General features: G+C 43.8%; 1 pseudogene; it reads right to left on the bottom strand.

Moving 5' to 3' along the window:
• Positions 1-4,836: 4,836 nt before the first annotated feature.
• Positions 4,837-17,979, bottom strand: part of LOC103749044 — a 22,216-nt pseudogene continuing 9,073 nt past the window's right edge.

Genomic DNA, 17,979 nt, shown 5'->3' with positions numbered 1-17,979 from the left:
TATACATAAATGCATATACAAGCATATGCATTTGTATATACACACACATATACACGCCACATTTTCCTGATCTGTTCTGTGGATGGACAGGCAGGTGTGTCCCATTGCTTTGCTACTGTGAATAGTGCAGTAATAAAGTATGTCACGGGTCCTTTGGGTAGAAGTCCAATATAAAAAAATTTGCCTATGAACTAAATTTCACCTTGGACTTGGAAAACTAGGCTTGTAGGCTAAGTCCTTCCAATTTCTTGTTTTTGACTTGTTTTTATACTGTATATGGTTATTGATTGTAAAGTGACTATACTACCCACTACTTGCCTCTTGGCCCATAAAGTCTTAAATATCTACTGTCCAACATTTGGAGATAATGTTTGCCAACCCTGGTTAACAGCATCACTGGTTGGGGGGGATTCTGTCCCCTACCTAGCTGAGGATTCTGGAAGGATTGGGTTCCTACTAGAAATTTGCATATCCATAGTACAATTCTTAAGAATAAGATCTCACCATCTGCTCTACTTTTTGCCAGCTGGTTTCAGCTCCATATCAGCAAAAAAGAAGAAAACTTCAGAAAAGTCAACAGGGAAAAATCTTCCTAGTAGAAATTCCCTTCAGCCTTAGAGCTGCCCTCAGAGAGCTCCTAGAGCTCACTTGTCTGCCGGGAGCAGCTTTCAGCTCACAGAGACATGTGGAAACGCTGTGAATATGAAGTTTCCTGTGTTTCAGTCTTTCACCTGGCACTGCCCCATGGAGTACACAAGGGAACAAATGTCATTCCTGCAGCTCGGCTCTCCCAACCCGAGTTGACGGGTGATAGATGTTGTGCACATTTTTAATAAAATGGGCAAATTGTTGAGATTTTGGAGGATTTAGCTGTTGGTTTGTGAGTTCGTTTTGAAACCATTACAGTTGTGCATATTACTCCACACAAAGATGTGAAATGAACCGTCATATTTCCTGCTGCGGTCTGAAAGTTGAGCAAGTTAACGTTTCACCCCAATTCACTTCTCTCCCTTCAGGTTTGTTCTATCATTAACCTTCCCTGTTTGAGGCTGTGATAAAAATTACATCACGATCAAATTCAAGGGAGGGTTTGCGCAAGCTGTGCCTCATGCAGATATTTATTGCTGGGCTTTGGGGGAAGGAGTCGGATTTATTTGGACAATTTGTTCACAATTTATGCTGTGACTATTTTAGACTCTTCAACACACAAACTCATGATCTCAAGTGAACCCATCACCACAGAGATGGGCACATTGGCTCCACCCTAAGGTGTGGGTTTTGCTGACATGTGTAAACTGAGACTTTGCAGCCAATCTTTTTGGCATGGCCCGTCTTCGTTATGAACTGAGAATATTTGTCCTTTTCCTGTTGTCGAAGCCTGTTATACAGATTTCATTCTTTCTACTTACTGTACAACGATGATGATGAAAGTGGAACTTATTCTTTATACTTGGTCAGTCCTTTATAAATTAATTATTTCTTCTTTCTATACAATTACAGTCATGATAATGATGGAAATTTCCTTTATATTTGGTCAAGCATTTATACAGTTTCTCTTCAGGCCCTTGAGTTCCTGGAGTGAGTAAGAACGTGAAAACTGTCTCTGTTTGAAAGAAAGGAGCACCAAGGTCCAGAAGGGGCAATGAGTGGGTGGAGCACACACAGACAGAGGCCAGTTCTCCCGAGGTCTGTCTTCAATGCCGGTTAGACCATACTGTCTCTCCTTTGATTGGTGGGTACTTTCTGAGGGACCGCCTCTTGTAGTTTGACAGGCCAAGTGTGCTTCAGGTGCCTGAGAAAGAGTGCTTATTGACTTAGAACGGAAGTAGGCATCTGTGGCTCTGGCTTTAGAAGCAATTTTACTTTTTTGAGGTTTTGGTCAAATAAATCATTTGAGGCAAAATAGGTCATTTTTGTTCAAAAGATACAGATTTTTAAAAGTGTTATAAAATAGACCCATAATGCTTTTGGGGATTCAAATAACATTGGCCTGAAACATTTTAATAAATTAATATAAGTAGATTAGAAACAGACAGCTGGTCTTTCCTGAACTCCACCAAGGCCAGACTCAGTAGGGGAAGCACTTAGAGACCTTTACTGAGGGGTTCTCTGAATGCCGACAAGCCTCACCTTGGCCCCACTTTTCTTTCTGATAACAAGATGGCGATTAAGTCTTCTTCCTGAGGTATTTTCCATAGCTTCTCTGAGCATGGATATATTTAGCCCTTACTGTACTATGTGAGATTATCCTTACTCTGACTGGGGACCTGTGTATCACACACATATACTACTACACATCTGTATTCATATACTGCATATAAATGTAATGAATATGACTATATAAAATAGTCTATACATGCACTAAGTGTATATAAATATATTATAGTTTTATATATATATATAAAGTCACATATTAATATCTAATTTTACTTTTCTTAGACAGGGTCTATGTAGCCCATGGTGGCATAAAATGCCTGATCTTCCCAGCTTACTTTTTCCAGTCCCAGGATTACAGACATGCATCGCAATGTCTGGGTTTTATAGTATTTTTATAGTTAATGGTGTTATTTATCATGGTGCTGTATTGACTGTAGTGATAAACATTTTTTAATGAATATTTTTGGCATTTCACATAATACATCGTAATCATATTTAGAGCCCCTCCTCTGTCTGCACTCCCCCATAGCCTGCCCACCAGATTTCATATAGTCTGTCACATATGTTAAGGCCTACCAAGTTAAATTTGTGTACTTAGGTGTCCCTTGGTGTGAGTTCATGCACAGGAGCGTGTTCAGCCTATCTAGCATCATTCCCTTAAAGAAGATCAACTCCCCTCACCCAGTAGTGGTCAGCTTCCAATAGTTCCTCAGCTAAGGTTGGAGCCTCCTGCCCACTTTCCCAGTTCTATGCTGGATTTTTGCCTGGTTTGAATTTGTGTGGGTCTTGTGCTTGCTATCACTAATTCTTTAAGTTCATATGAGCAAGTTCCCAGAAGCCGGGAGCCCCTGTTCCTTTATGCTCATGTACCACCCCTGGTTCTTAGAATCTTTCCACCCTTCTTCTGCAATGGTCCCTGAACCCTAGGTGGGGAAGCTCTAACCAGGGACTCATACCCTGCAGTCTCTTATTCTCTACACTTTGGCAAGTTGTAGCCCTCTGTATTCATCGCCCTCTCTTGCATGAGGAAGCTTCACTGGTTAGAGTTGAGATATGTATTAGTATTCTCTCTAACCCCTGTTCTACTATGTTCCATGAGCCTTAGGTGTAGAGGTTTCATTGTAGATGTGTCACTTAGGGCTGGGCATCTCACAGACACTTATTCTCTGTGTGTGACCAGTCGTGGAACTCTGTAACAGTCTCCATCTGTTGCAAAAAGAAGCTTCTTTGTTGACTGGTGATTGGTGTACTTGTCAGTGTAGTGTGGAGGGCTCAGGCAGGAAGATCAGGAGGGGGGCCACCGGGCAAAGTAGGGGGACATGCTAAACATTTTTAACGGGTTGATTTCATCATTATCATTGTCATTAGAAGTATTCAATAAAGAGCTTATTTCTGAACTGTTATGATACACAGTCTGCCAGGAAAATCCATGAAATGAAAGACAACAAAACTTACCCTGTAGCCTAGAGAAATCGCAACATTGTTATAATCACGCTTTTTGTTTTCTCTTGCAACATGACATGGGTGTGGTTTTGCAGAAGTCCATGGAATGAGTTTTGTGAACTCATATCTATGAAGACACATCAGGGAGACAGATGCATGGGGGTGTTTATAGGGTCACTGTGTGGAGTTATCTGTGCAAATTGTGGATGGTCCAAGGATGCCGTGGCTTCGATAGAACACTGGCATCAGAGCTGAATCTGAGATTGGTAAGGTGGCTCTGATGCTGATCACCGAGGTCATGGCCCTATTCTATTACTTCTTTCAAGTGGTCATCTGCTTGGCCCTGTGCAGTTGCAGAGGTGACCCACACTCGTATTCGAAGAACTCTGCCGAGCAGATGGACAGACAAGTGTGTACGTGGAAGGTGGAAGACCAAGGACGAGGCGCAGAACACACTTGTAGGCAAAAGCTAGCAGGAGCCATTCCACTCTGCTCTGTGATGAGCATAGGAAGCATTTCTATCCAAGTGAGGCATATGTGTCACAGGAGTTAGGATCAGAAGCAAGTATGCATGGCAGAAATAAAGCACAGTTATAATTGTTGTTGGACAGTTGGTTTATCTTTGGCCAAACTCTGGGTGAAATCTTCAGCTTGGATCTAGAAGCCAGTCTTTATCAGATATTTTTGTAGCTTCTAGAATCATCTTTACTACGGTATCCCCTCTTCTTTAAACCCTCTCATGCACACAGCACACTTAAAATCCATTATTATTACTCACCCCAGGGTAACACTGGCATGATGGAAGAAACCATCAGTACTTTCTTTGGAATGGTGAAAATAAAATAAAAAATAGGTCCTGCCAAGCAGTTGTCTCCAGAGTTTTTCAAGCTGAGTATTTGCATGTGTGTAATCCCTGTGGCATGTGCTTGGAGATGTAGAATTCTGAGTTCAAACTCCAGGCTTAGAGCTAAAGGACCAGAGGGTCTGTGTAACCCTAAGGAAGCCAGTATGTCTGAGGGGTCCAAGATGCCCTCATTGATGCTTATCAATCACCAGTCACAATCCCATCTCCTCCCTCAGCTGATGGCTTTAGTCCCCACAATTTCTGGGCATATCTTTACAGGGAACATTCAAACTGATCATATCAGGCAACTATCTGTTGGGTGTTGCGTTGTCCCTCCCTCCCTCCCCCCTCCCTCCCTCCTTCCTTCCTTCCTTCCTTCCTTCCTCCTTCCTTCCGGATGTCACTGCTGAGATGCCATCAAGTTCAGGCTCAACGTTCTTAGCCAGCTACTTCTCCAGCTCTATCCCTCACTGGTCAAAGCTATTGATGTCCCAGATGATGCCCTAAATGAAGACCTTATGCTCATAGAGGGCAGTTAAGGCTCCAAGCACGAATGGTGGGAGTTTGGAGAACATAATAGAGTAGGTCGGGTGATTTCTTGCAAAGACCTTGTGTGGCAAGTTTCTCAAGATCCTCTTGCCTCTTTTCTGCAGCCTGGAGTGCCTTTTGGGCCTCTGCAGATGATTTCCCCTTAATCAGAGCCTCAATCTGGGCTAAGGCATTGGCCAGGAGGATCTTGTGATACAAACCTTTTTGTATGGGGTGCTCAATCTGACAGGGCTGAGGAAGTCACAGGGTATCATCTTGATACCTTGGTGGATGAGCTGGTAGAATGCATGCTGGCCACTGGTCCCTGGCTCCCCTCACACAATCTGGCTGGTCTGGTGGTCCACATGAATGCCAGACTCGGGGATGTATTTCCTATTGGACTCCATGTCACCCTGCTGGAGGTAGGCAGCCAAACGGTGTGGTGCAGGTAGGTACTGGTCATAGGGCAACGAGGCATGAGGGTCACACCCAAAGTAGTTGATATTCCAGATTCCCATTAGAGCCAGCAGGACAGGGATGCTGTGCTGGATAGCTTCAGGTGTCAACTTGACACACCTAGGTAGAGGAAACCTCAGTTGAGGAGTTGTCTCCATTGGGTTGGCCTGTGGCCATGTCTATGGCACATTGTCTTGATTGATGTGTAATGTCGGAGGGCTCAGCCCATTGTGGGTATTGCCACCCCTGGGCATGTGATCCTGTGTTTAAGAAAGTAGGGTGAGCATGAGCCAGGGGAGTAAGCCAGTAACCAGTGTTCCTCTATGGTCTGTACTCAGGTTCCTGCCCAGAGTTCCTACCTTGTCTTCCCTCAGTGATGACCTGTGATCCAGGGGATGTAATATAAAATAAACCCTTTCCTCCCCAAGTTGGTTTTAGTCAATGTTTTTATCACAGCAATGGAGAAGCACTCTAGGACATGTGTTCTTCAACAGGGAAGTCTTGTGGAAGTGCTGGTCCATCCAGCAAGCTTCTGAGAGCAGCTACTCCAAATAGTGAAAAGCCACATTTAGGGTGATAGAAAGTCTGATGGCTGACCACAGAGAAAAACATCTACCTACCCAATCGCAGAGCTCAAACATGTTTTGAGGACCAATTGCAAACACTTTCACTTTGGTTGTGTTGGTAGACAGACTTACAAAGTACTTTGAGACTGTAGATGATGGATCTTTGACTGTAATGAGAAACCACTCCTTTGCTGTCTCTGAGTTGGTGATGGTCTCCTGTGTGGTTAAGGTCTTAGAGGCAATGATAAAGAGGGAGGACTCTGGGTTCAGTCTGGTCAAGGTTTTAGCAATGTGGATCCCATCAATGTTAGGAACAAACCAGAGGGGGCATGGGGAGGGCGACATGCCACACCCCCCGTGGAGTACGAGGAGTCCCAGGTCAGAGACTCTGATGTTGATGTTGATGATGTCTGTGGCAGATTTGGCCATGTAACCCTTCCATTTGCCATATCAGACATACTGGCAGGAAGATTTCATCTTGTCCAGAGCCCTGTCGATCTTTGGTATCACATCTTTGCCATCCACCACAATGGGTATGTTTGACCTGTCTTAAAGGGCCACGTGCAGCACTGCCCAATTGATCCTCTGTGTAGTTGACCTTCTCGCCATTGAACCATGCCCCTGGACTTGGCCAGGTTCATCAGTAGCTGCATCACTTCTTTTGTCACAAGGTTCTTAGGGTAATCCACCAGAATATCCTCACGGTGAGTGTTGAGGTTCAAGCTGAAGTGGCTGAAGTTCTCTGGATCCTTCTTGAAAAATGGGCACAGTTTGAGGTTGACGCCGTTCTTGTGATATGACCGCTGCAGCTTCTGGAACTGCAGGCTCCAGGTGAGCAAAGCCTGGCGGGACTGGAGAAGTACATGGAGCAGGATGTGTGCGCTGGAGAGGAAGGAAGGAGTGACTGCGTGCACAGAGCTCTGGGTTGTGGTTTTCAAAGAGGCTTCTGGTCCTTATAATCTGATCCACAGCTTCAGTATATTTTCTGTGCAGGGCTATGAAAGCGATGGATATTGTATCAGTGAAATGGCTACTCACATTAATCAGCATCACTATTGTACTTAATTATGCAGCCCTGTAATAGCAATGCAAAAGCAAACTTAGCTTAAATCACTGTCGTTTTCAAAGTTGTTTTGAAAGATAGCTTTATCTAACCTTTTTCAGCAACTGTGAGTTATTTACATGAAGAGCATTCAGGGAGATACATAAACCATGACTTCTAGGAATCCAATCGCAACCACACCTTGATGGAGAGGTTAGGATGTGAAGTCCGAAAGTGTACTGATGGTGAACACCTTGAAGCCAGAATGGGAAGCTCACAGCCTGCTAGAAATTGTATCTAAATGACACTGGGTCTCTGAAACTTGGTTTTCTCTACTCATAGTGTGGTTAGTAAGGAAGATAATCTCATGAATTTGTACTGAGTCAGAAATCAAATGCTATGCAAAAGACTAACAGTAAGCATTCAATACTTATCACCTGTCTGTTACTATTGACTCCTGCTGGGTGTTCTTGTTGGAAAGCACAGAGCGTAGATGCTACAGTGGGATCAGGTTATTCGTAACTCTTCAACTTTTGTGGTAGCAAATCTTAACCATTATTCCTTGTAAGTCTAGAAACTGATTTCTATGAATTTCATTAGTCATTTCAGAACTTTCTAAGACCACCTACTAAGAACTGGGTGAGACTCCGGGAGGGGCTTTGCGAGCCCTTCATTTCAACGAATGATAAATAGTTGACGCTAAAAGGTGTATAAGTACACAGTATTTCTTCTGTCATGTCCTCATGTAAGATGTTGATTTTGACAGTCAAGCCTGGCAGCCGGGAAGGGAGCAATGATCAGGGGCCACAGAGATCAGTGGAGAATTAGCTGACACTTAACCTGTGTCTTAAAGGATGTTTGGAATCGAGAAAGTTGGGGAAAAATGATGGAGACGCTCCAGAGAGGGACTTTCCAGTGGAGGTTGCCTGCTCAAGGCTTGTGGATAAGGAAGAAGCACATTTAATAATACACGTAATGTATTCCATGAGCATACACGGCTTCAGGCACAGGCAGTGCTACATGCTCTAAAGATGGTACCAGGTTGTACTTTTTGGCCTTCCTTCACCTTGTCTGCTGTCTTCTGACAGAGGTCACCTAGAAAGGATGGCCTCTTTTGGTGGCAAAATGGTGGGTCAAACAATTTACATCTTTTCTACTTCTGGTGGCATGGGGAATGATTTCTGGTCTCTGTTATAATGATGGTGACCAAGTTTTCAGTTCCTTGCTGACTTTGATTGGAACTTGTGCCCAGCCCCACCAAGCCAATCACTCCAGCTGGGGAAGGGTAAGAAATGATTGTCCCAGGGGACAGATGGTTTATCTGACCTCAGATGGTTGGGTCTCATCCCCAGTGCTTAATGGAATGTACCATGAGCAGCGGGTCAGGCAGAGGACACTGTCCTTCACAGAGGGGAAGATTTTTCTTGGGCTAGGTTTATTCTTCTGGATTTAACATCTGATTTACAACAATATAAGCACTGAGAAATCTGTTTCCTACCCTGGAAATACTGAGTTTGGATCTCTGTACCCTTTCACATTAAGAAAAAAAAGTGCAATTGAGAAGCCTTGCCTTGGTCACCATGAGTAATACTGGTTTTACTTCATGGCAAACAATACTCCCTCAGCCTCCTAATAGTATAGGGACAAGATATGATGGAACAGGCCATAATTGCTGCTTACGTTTCTCTCAGAACTTCAGCTAACTTATATTCTCAGATTCCCTTGGTTCTTTGAGGAATTTTGGAATTGGCCCTCTTTGCTTTGGTAGCACTTGATTTTTTCAATGTGGATGTCCAGTCAGAGTCTCAGGAGGATTGGATTGCATTCTAGTAACAGTTTTCACACCAGTCATATTTCTCCTTCTGTCCTCTCTACAGAGAGACTTTGTCCAACTTCCAATTGTGTGGGAAGTTCTGATATCAACACTGTGAGAGATGCTGAGGTCCCTCCCCTTTTCTGCCTGTCCTTGACTGATGAAGTGATATAGGTGACAGTGATGAACACAGGTGGGGTATATGTCATCTGTGTCCTAACATCTATTCAGACTGTTAAGGTACTGTCAACAGGGTGGTGTATAAGCAACAGAAATATGTTCCTTACCATTCTGGAGGCTAGGAAGTCCAAGATCAAGGCTCAGCAGGCTTCGTGTTTGGTGAGGGCCTGCTTCCTCATAAATAGCAGTCTACGTTGGACTAAAAGTCCATTCAATGGGAGGAAACTCATGTGTGGTACTGTGGAGAGGTCACAGATCTTAGAGAAAACCCCCAAATCTGTCACACCCTAGACTAATTTAATTTCTTACTATGTGCAAAATATGTATCCTTATATTTATAAATAAATAGCCCAGTCACCACTCATCAAAGAAGTTTCTTTGGCACCAGATGGAGACTAGTACAGAGCACCACAACTGGTCACACACAGACATTGTGTATGAATTGCCTGGCCTAAGTGGCACATCTACAGTGCAACCTCTATACATAAGGCTCACGGAACATAGAACAAGGGGTAAAGAGGACACTAATGAATATCTCAATTCTCATTAATGAACCTCTCGTACAACAGAGGGCCAGGGACACAGAAAGTCACAAATGGCCAAAGTGTAGAGACTGAGAGTCTGCAGAATGCTGGTCCTTGGACAGGACTCCTATATGAAACTTTACCCACCCAGGGCTCAGGAACCATTGTGGAAGAGGCAGTGGAAGATTGTAAGAGTCAGGGAGGAAGAGCACGACCATATACAAATAGAGTCCTATCAGCTCCTGGGACCTTGCTTATACGAACCTACAGCAGTGGTGTCAGCATGCCCAAGACCATGCAAACTCAAGTAGACAAAAACCCAGTGTAGAGCAGGGGAAATGGACAGCAGACCCCAGTGTTAGCTAAAGAAATACTGGCAACTGATCACTGTTGGTTGAGGAAGAGCTGCTCTTCCTAAAGCAAGGGACTCTAGATTAGCTGACTGGATATCAGTTGATAAACTTGCACTGAAGGACATCTGGAGACACTCACTTCACACAATACGATTTAGGGTGCCAGTGGGCACAGGGGTATAAAGATGATTAAGATGGATTGAGATGTTCTATATGAAGCACACAAAAATTAAAACATTCATGCTGTTCTCAAGTAATGGAAGATGTGAAGTATCTCTGTGGATTCTCCGATTCCATACATGAAGACTTCTCCTTCATGTCCCAATGGCCCCACCACCTAGCAGCATAGCTCTAAGGATTAAGGCTCCATGAATGGATTTTACGCAACTCAACATCCAGCCTACAGTAATCCATTAAGCATACGTTTTAAGAGTTTTAATCTCTGTAGTAACTCTGCAAAAGATCATGTTGTTACAGTTTTACAGATGAAGCAACTAGGCTTGGGAGAGTTAAATAATTCTTCCAAGGTGACACATATATAAGGAGATATATTCAGATACAAACCAAGGTAGCTTTCCAAATATACCTATCAATCTATGCCTATGCACTGAAATTTTTGTAAGATGTTTAATATAGTGACTTTTTTGATTAGCAACAATTTTACTTACCAAAGTTCGATTGATATTTTATCATGCGATTCTCAACTAAATATCCTGATGCACAGGATCTGTACTGGGATCATGTGATGGTTAATCTTCATTATTAGCTTGACTGCCTTAAAATCATCTAGGAAACAAACCTGTGGGTGTGTCTGTGAGAGTGTTCAGGGAGGCCTGAGTGAGATGGGAAGACTGTCTCCGGACCTGAGTGGCACCATTCCATGAATTTAACATGATGGGAAACCAGTGGACAGCAGTGTTCATCTCTGCTTCCTGGTTATGGTTGCTATGTGACCAGCTCCCTCCTGCTGCTGTGGCTTCCCCACCATGATGAGCTCGAGCCCCTGAAATGCTGAGCCAGAATAAACCAGTCCTTCCTCAAGTTTCCTTTGATAGATATTTTTGTCACAGTAATAGAAAAGTAACTAATATGAATTATAAAGTATGCTAGTGGAGCGCTAGTTTATAAATCCTGGTTGAACCCAACTGTTTCTATCTGTACAGTCCTGTCTGCAGTTACTTCTTGCTACCCAATAGCATCGCTGTTGGTGATGGATCCTGTGTGGCCTTCGTTTCTCCTGGGGTTCGGTGATATTCTTTGCTGGGGCCAGTGTCTTATTTTCTTTAAAAAATTTTTAAAATATATTTTTAATATTTTATTTTTATCTTATGTATGTGAGTGTATTGCCTGAATATGTGTAAGTACACTCATGTTGTGTAATTCCCACAGAGGTCAGAAGGCATTATATTCCCCTGGAACTGGAGTTACAGACAGTTGTTAGCCACCATGTGGGTGCTGGGAAACAAACCCGAGTCCTCTGTAAGATCAGTCAGTGCTAATTAACCACTGAGTCATCACCCCAGTCTTGTGTTTTATATTCTTATATCCATCCTTTCTTTCTTTTTGGGGAGTGGGGTGGGGACACCCATGTGTGGGTTAGATGTGTTCATGTGTGCAGGTGAGCGTGGAGTCCTGAAATTGACATTTCCTCAGTCTCTGTCCACTTGTTTATTAAGGTAGGGTCTTTCATGGAACCCTTAGTGCTCCAATCTTGACGAGTCTATCTAGTCAGCTTGCCAAGCAATGCCCTGTCTCTGCCTTCTGTGTACCAGGATTACAAAAAGCCACCCCTCCTACCCTGCCCTATTTTTACATGGGTTCTGAACTTAGGTCATCATGCTTGAAAGGACAGTGCTTTATCCACTGACTCATGTCCCCAGTCCAGGATACTGGTTTCTTTGGGAGATTTTGGCTTGGCTATCTGCTGAGATAAACCACCTCTCCCAGGGGCCATGTGTAATCCCTAGGCTTAATTCTCAAGCTCGATGATCTCCCTTCTTGGGCGCATATGTCTTCTGCTCCACTTGTAAGGTATTTTATGTCTTTCTGCAGTTAGAATGGTGGGTAAAACACAGTTTTATCACAGTTGGCATGCTAAGGAATTAAAAAGAGATCAGTGTAGTCACTGCCTCAGTGAGTGGCTGGCTAACCTCTTATATGCAGTGCTCTCTTAGGGAAGGCCATAGACACAATGCCAATGAGTGTGGACTGTGTGTTCCTTGAAACTCCATATAAATATTGCCTTCTCCACCCACAGAGTGCATGGTTTTGGGATAAATATGTTCAATTCTAATCCCCAAATGTCCCTACTCATAAATACTATCCTTCCCATAAGTTGGCAGAACATAACTATAATTTGCATCAGACCACAGTAAGGTCTCAAGAAGTAACACCTGTTATTGACTGGGTTCTCTGTGTAGCCCCACTGGAATCTTTATATAGTTAGTTCTAGTACTTATTGTGTAAATTTAAATTTGTCCCAGTGTGACTGGTGTATTTAAGAACATTCTGAGCACAACACAAGGTTCAAATCTGGGTATGCTCCATTTTATCCCGGAGGAGTTCTAGGTGGATATAGGAGATTCCACCCTGTGACCAGAAACATGCAAACATACACAACAGACATACACACGCACGCACCCCAAATATCCAACCGCTAGCTCAATTCACAAAGTGTGTTGTGAGCCAAACCACCACCACATCTAGGGTTACAACTTCTGAGTTTATATAACTCTTCATCATAGCACAATGATTCACAAATTCTAACCCCCCTTAAACCACTTCTCCCAATCCACCTTTTTCCAAGTTAATTAAGCTATATCGTATTATTTCTCACCCATTTAGCTTGTGTAAACACGTGTTTCCAGGAGCTGGAGAGATGGCTCAGTGGTTAGGAGCATGAGCTGCTCTTGCAGAGGACCCGATTTTAGTTCCTAGCATACATCAGGCTGCACACAACAACCTATAACTCTACCCCCAGGGCATTATGTGCCCTCTTCCAGCCTCTGTGGGCACCTGAACTCATGTGTACATACCCCAACCACACACACACATACACATACTTTTTAAAAGATGTGCCACTGTTTTTATATAGCTCCTCCGTGTTTAGTGTGCCATTGGTGAAGAATTCAAGTGTGCCCCTTTCCGTGGTGCGGTAATCTTTAGGAACATATACCCCACACTGTGGTAGATCAAATGGTTCTTGTTCATCTGCAAACATTGCATTTCTCTCTAAAATGATTTGCAGTTAAATGGGGGACTTGTGTCCCTGAGGCTTGGCTTGGATAGCTAGTATCCACATCCAGAGTGCTCACGGTGTGCTCTGGGGAGTGTGTCTGGACTTTTGTTCATTGGGCCCTTCCTTGGCATCTCAGCTACCAAATGGAAACTCTAGGTTTTCTTTTTTAAAATGTAGTCTTGTCTAACTTGCTTTTTCCCCCCAGAAAAGTGCTGCAAATGCAGCTTGCCAACACTCCGGCTTCCCTCTTCAATCTCCTTCATTCTCAAGTGCTTGAATCCCTGAAGGTGACATCTGATATTGTCTGCGTGAGTCGGCATCAACTTCTGTTAGTAATAATGGTTCAATTGGTATAGTGTTTTAAGACTTTTTTCGTGTACTTTTACAGTTACTTATTTTGTTATATAAAACCTATTTGGAGGGTAGAAGCTGGTCTTCTGTTCATTGTGGCACATGTACGGTGAGGATGTAATGTAAGTATGTGTGGCCATTGTTCTAGTAGCTTCTTCTGTCAAGTTGACAAAGCCTGGTGTCATTTGAAGGAGTTTCAACTGAAACATTGCTCTGATCAAATTGACCTGTAGCTAAGTCTATGAGAGGTGATTCTGATTGATGTTTGATGTCAGAGGGCACAGCCCACTGTGGGTGGCACTATCCCTAGGCAGATGGGCTTGGACTGTTTGAGAAATTTAGCTGTGTGCCAATGAGTAAGCAAAAGAGTGAGTCAGCATTCCTTCATGGTTTCTGCTTGAGTTCCTCCCCTGACTTTTCTCAAGGATGGGTTATGACCTGGTAGTGTAAACTAAATACCTTCCCCCAGTGTTTTATCAAAGGAACTAATTCAGTCATGTTCCATTTCATCTGGTATTTTAGATTACTACTGATCCTAAGTTTCTTCCCTTGCTGAGCTGGTATTCTACTTTAAGATAATGCTCCTGTATTAGTCACTTTTCTGTTGCTGTGATAGAAACACTGACCCAAGCAATTTATAGAAGGAAGAGTTTATTTGAGCTTACGGTTCCAGGGGAATTACAGCCCATCTTGGCAGGGAGGTATGGCGGCAGAGGTGTCTGGAACAGAAACTAAGCTCTCACATCACACAGGCACAGGGAGCAAGAGAGCAACTCGAGATCCAGCAATTCTTAAGAATTCTCTAAGCCCACCCCCAGTGATGTGCTTCCTCCAGGATAGCCACACCTTCTAAACCCTCCCCAAACAGCACCATCATCTGTTGACAAAATATCCAAATACTTGGAGTCTATGGGGGACATTTTCATTCAAACCATCACAGCTCCACACAGCCTCCTCTACTGGATTAACAATAAAATATTATGCTTATCTTGGGTTTGGGCGCATGGCTCAGTGGATAAATTGCTTGCTATGCAAGCATGAGGACCCGAGTCTGGATCTCTAGCATCCATGTACAAAAATAAACCATGTGTGAAGGTCTGCGCCCATAAAATCTGTGCTGGGGAACAGAGACAGGTGGATCCCAGAGTTCAGTGGCTGGCCAATTCAGCCAGTTGGCAAGTAAAAGGTTCAGTGAGAGAGACTTCCAGAAAAAAATTACAATAGAGCAATAGAGAAGACGTCCCAATGTCTTTCTGGCATCCACAAGTGCACACACAGGCAAGAATCGCTGTACCAAAAGAAACACATAAATACTTATTTGGCTATTGAGGTCTAGATTTCTGAACTATTTAAAGCATGATGTGTATCTAGCTCCCTCAACACTGGATACTGTAACATTTGCTTACTGAGGTGAATTAAAAGAGGATACAGGTAATTCAGGTGATTTTTCTCAAGGTGAGGCTGTTAGACCAAGGAATGTTCGTTAATGTGGGCCTGTAGTACCCCAGGGATGTGGATCTCTCATTTGGATTGTATCTTGGGGTTACTGAGCCTGGAGTCAGAGAGCCCTTATCTGCATAGTAGTCTCTAGGGATAGACATGAGGAATGCTAGAGAGAGTTCTGGAATAAAATGAGTGCCTACTCATTAGTGGGTGTGTGTTCAAAGTGGCACTGACTGGTGAGTTAGTATGGGTGGGTGGGTTAACCTTTAGTAGGGACAGGAGCTATTTTCGAGTGAAACTGGTAGCCTGTTATGGACTGGACCCAAGGCATGGCCTTAAGTACCCCTGCACCCTATCATTGGGTCAAAGGTTCCATTTACCCATTGCAGTCTCTACACGGCCCACGCTTGGCTGTAGACTAGTGACACATCTGCTGATGCCAACCTTCATCCGAGCTCTAGCAGTGCAGTGGAGAAATGCCAGGGCTGGAATTTCATCAGCTTTGTAACACAAACAGAGCAAACTGTGCTTCTTCCAGTGGGATGTGTTTAGACTCAAACTTGGTTTTGGCAGGAAGGTTGTAGGGGTGGGCCTACCCCTTACTCACTGAAACCAGTGGCACTTATTTTACCAAAAACAACTAATTGGTGCTGAGAATATGGATCACGGATAAGAGTTTGACGCATAAGCATGCGGACCTGAGTTTAGTTCCCCAGTACTCATGTCAAAAAGCCAACATGGTCATGCATGCCTATAACCCCTGTGTCGGAGAGTGGGGGGTTGGATACAGGAAGATGATTAGCGCTTAATCAGTATACCTGAAAAATATGGTAAACTCTAGATTCATGGAGAGGCTCTGTCTCCAGGGAACAAGGTGCAGAGTGGTAGAGCAGGATACCAGATGTCTCTCTGGCCTCCACATGTATGCACACTGGTGTGCACTGCCTCCCTCTGCATGTATAGCATCATGCACACACACATATCTAATCTTTAGGCACGATGAGCTTAGGTTGTTCATAATTTCAATATCCTATAGATGGTTAGTCTGACTCTACAACTACCTGACCCCCCCCCTTTAGGGCTCTTCTGCTAGGACGGTGTGACTTTTCCATAGGGTCACCATGTATGGTTGTGAATGTCCATGGCACTAGGGTTTCACTTTAAGGGACTCCATATCACACATGCTGTTTGTGGTATCTCTTTTCCAGCATTAAAAGGAAGTACATGAGATCAGCTTTTCACCAAATGGATTAAAAGGGTCTTGAGGGAAGAGCAAACTTGCTTTGCTAGTGGGGAAGTAGCAAGTAGCATTCCTTCAGCATTTCACTCAGTCTTTCCCTCAGGAGACGGAGGGCGTGGCTCATCTCTCCAGGAGGCTTTTGTATGTAATAGGAACTGTGTCATCTCTTGAGAGACTGAGTAGTGAAAAGAAGTTCAGTTTCCTAAACCCTAAGAGGCTTCCCTTTCTGAACAAAGATCTAGCACACAGGCATATATCAATTTGGAGAGCCAGAGGACCAGGGTATGCAGTTTGGAGGACAGATGGTGAAGGAGGAGGGAAAGAAGGGCCCACAAGGTTCTCAAGACCTTCCATGCTTCCAGATGAGCAGAGAATTTTGGCTCCTTTGTTCAGTTCGGCATCCATAGCACCTAGAATGGAACCCAGCTGGGTCCATGGGATGAAAACAGCTTGGAGAACAGTCATGTGTGTGAATTCATAGAATTGGAGATGGAAGAGAAACTTCAGAGGATCTCATTTTAGAGTGACAGACGGTGAGCTGGGACTTTTCCACAGGAGGCCCAGTGTTCTCTGTGCTCTTTGTTGTTTCTCAACTACATTGATGTATGCCAGGACCAAGATTCGTTTTTATGCCTAAAACCCATGATTTATGTATGGTACATGAAGACTCAGCTTTACCCTCACAAACCCTCACCAGCTCCCTGCTAGGTGACATAGGAATCGAAGCAACAAAGATAAATTTAACAAGAATTGTTCTGTAGTTACAATCACTAGGGAATCGAAGTCATGCAGGTTGAATTGCATCCCAAGCACTTAGGACCCAGATTTCTTTCAACCACAATATCTATCTGCACATGGAGACCATGACATAGAATCTCTGCATTACACACCTCTGAATGGATTCCAGGCTGGAAAGTCCCAAGTCAGTAATACCTCTGCCGGCTTCTAGCCAGCTTCTCATAGCGAATGGAAGTATTAGTGTTGGGAGGCTTTGTGCGCAAAGTTCTTCCTCTTGAAAGCTGCATTTTTGCTGAGAAGATGAAAATGAGTGTCATAAATCATCTGGGAGTTTGATAGTTATCGGTAGGGGCATCTCCTGTTAACAACTTCTAGGAGGCCGCTGGGGACAGGCCCTGAGGCAGAAGGCAGTTGGAAGACCTCTCAAATTAGAGCCACATAGGGACACCCAGAGGAAGGTGCTTGCATACCTGTTCCATAGTCCTCCACCTCTCTTTTCTCATTGGTGTTCAGCATGATGAGTGATCGCTCCTGGCTAAGCAGATCCTCCAGCTTTGCAGCAAGATGAGATGGTACCTAAGGGTAGCAGCAGACTGTAAGGGCATCTACCAAATACTCTGGTCCCCAGGTGGATATTTGTAAGGGTTTATTGGTCTTTGTTCAAGATTTATCTACATGGCACACAGTAATTAAAAGTACCAGACTGGCGGAACTAACCTTCTTGGATGTTTAACAGACATACTCTGAGCCTATACTAATTTGGTCAGAGGGACATAAAGGACAGTTTTTGCTCCTTGCCCTCCTAGGTCAACTAGTTCCAGGGGACTATGAGCATCTATCAAAATTTCCTGTAATTGTGGTGGGTCACCTGTCGTCTTGATCAAAGAGACCATGGAGACCCTACAAGATGGACTTCAACCAGTGTCCAGTCTACAAAGAGGAGGGTCAACACAGAGGAAACATTTCCTCCATGCTTCCAAGCGAACAGCCATGATTGAGCAGGACCTCTGACTTATCTTCACATAGGTGGAACTGGTAAAAGAAAGGAGCCAGGGGCTCCTCC

This window comes from Nannospalax galili, unplaced genomic scaffold (genome assembly GCF_000622305.1).
Source record: "Nannospalax galili isolate Female #2095 unplaced genomic scaffold, S.galili_v1.0 scaffold485, whole genome shotgun sequence".
Classification (NCBI taxonomy): domain Eukaryota; kingdom Metazoa; phylum Chordata; class Mammalia; order Rodentia; family Spalacidae; genus Nannospalax; species Nannospalax galili.
The sequence above is the reverse complement of the archived record's forward strand: the minus strand, read 5'-3'. Positions and strand labels throughout refer to the sequence as shown.